Below are 1,986 nucleotides of genomic sequence, written 5' to 3'. Positions count from 1 at the left end.
GCGACTGGGCTGAGCAGGGACAGCCGAGGGCAGTGAGACAAAGGGCCTCCGCTCTCCAGGGCCCCAGCCCTGCCTCTGCCCAGAGGTGAGAGGCAGTGGAGCCCAGTGGTTAGGAATCTGGCCTCTGATTCTTGCTGCCTGGTACTGCTCCTGGGCTGGGTGAACCTGGCCAGGTGTCACCTGCTCTGAACCTCCGTTTCTTCCTCTGTAAAGTGGAAATAGTACCTTGACTGCTGACCTTACAGGATTAAGTGAGATAATTCACATATGGCTCTTTATACACGCTGGGGGGTGGTGGTGGATGTCTGCTGTGACGGTGACATTTTGGTACAGGTTCTGACAGCAGCGTGGGAGGTGGGCAAGGAACAGCAGACCCCAAATCTTCCAGAAGCTCCTAAACTCTGTGAGAGCCTTGGGTGCACCTGAGGTAGCTCAGGGCGAGGAGGCACCAGGTGGAACAGCAGAGAAGCCACAAGACTCATCTGGGAGGGCCTTCTGGGGGAGGTGGCCCAGGGAGTCATCTCTGCCCCTCGCTGACTCCTGGGAATTCTTGGACATGTGGCTCCCTGTCTCTGAGCCTTGGTTTCCTCATCTGTTGAACGAATGAGTAAGGTTCTATCTAGTGAAGCTCCAGGGAGTGCTCACCCCAGGCGAGGGGTGATAATTTTCAATTTGCCTCTGCGTCCCCCATCATTTGTCTCCTGCCTTCCACCCCCGTCTGAAGGGCAGGCCCAACCTGTCCTGAGCCTCCTGGCTAAGGCCAGAGGGGCACCTTACCCTTTGGAGAGAGGGCAGATTAGGGAGGAAACTCCCAGTTTTCAGAGCAGGGTAACTGAGGAGTAAGGAAGCTTCTGGAAGGCCTTCACTTAAGAAGGGCCCATTGAGGGCAGCAAGTGAGGAATATTCGGGAGGCAGGGCCAGGGCCTGAGGCAGACCCCGGGGCCACCTGGGGCACTCTGTGGAGCCCCGTGCCATGATGCCCACCTGCCCTGCCAGGCCACTGGTGTGGGTGGGTCCTCCCTTACTTCTGGTCCCTTCTCTGTTTCCAGGACAGAACTGTACCTGCACCAGCTGGCAGACAGCAGCTCCTTCGGCATGGGCGTGTGGCCTAAGGTAAAGAGGAGGTCCTTCTGGGTGTGAGTGGGTGTCTGTGTCCCCATGGCCAAGGTGGGCGGGTCCCCTGTGTGGCTCGTCCCTCTGCCACTGGGGTGAGTAGTTGGCAAGGGCTGGTCACGTGGGGGAGGCAGGGTTGCCTTTATGGGGCCTGGGCTTGTCAGGGAAATGAGTCTTGTGCTAATAAAGGGAACCAGGAGGTGGTTTGTGTAGAGGTTAGGGCGCGGTCTCCGGGACAGGCTGTCTGGGTTCAAACCCCGGCTCTGACACTTACTGGATATGAGACCTCAGGCACGGACCCTAGCCTCTCTGAATGTCTGTGTCCTCTTCGGTAAAATAACAACAGAACGGGCGGGCAGGCTGAAGGGAGGACAGAGCGTGGCACGGCCTGCCCGCCTGGGCCACGGGGAGAAGGTCGGGGCGCCGCCCGCGCCCTCGTTCCGCTGCCTGGCGTCCTTTGTGGAGGCAGGGCTCCCAAGGAGCTCAAAGGCCAGGGAAGGACACACGGGACGGTCCAGAGCCACCCTACCGCTCCAGTGGTGCAGCACCCTCTCTGAATTCCTACTGCCACCAAAACACATCCCTAAGGCCTTTGGGAAGAATTGCTAGGACCCAGGAAGGCGGCCCCTTGCTGTGGTCCAGACTTCAGCAGCTGCCGATGACCAGAGGGAGCCAGCCGGCCGGCCGTGAGCAGGAGGACAGGACACGGGGACAGGGACAGCCACAGCCGGGCTTCCCGCAGCTGTGCCCACCGCCAGAACCAGCTCCAGCCAGTCACAGCCCCCGAGATGCCAAACAGTGACGGGCGAGAGGCCGGCAGGAAACTGACACCCCCTCACTGGAGAGCCTGCCCGGTCGGGGTGCGGGGCACCA

This window comes from Balaenoptera borealis, assembly GCF_965194805.1.
Source record: "Balaenoptera borealis genome assembly, chromosome: 1".
Classification (NCBI taxonomy): Eukaryota; Metazoa; Chordata; class Mammalia; order Artiodactyla; family Balaenopteridae; genus Balaenoptera; species Balaenoptera borealis.
The sequence above is the reverse complement of the archived record's forward strand: the minus strand, read 5'-3'. Positions refer to the sequence as shown.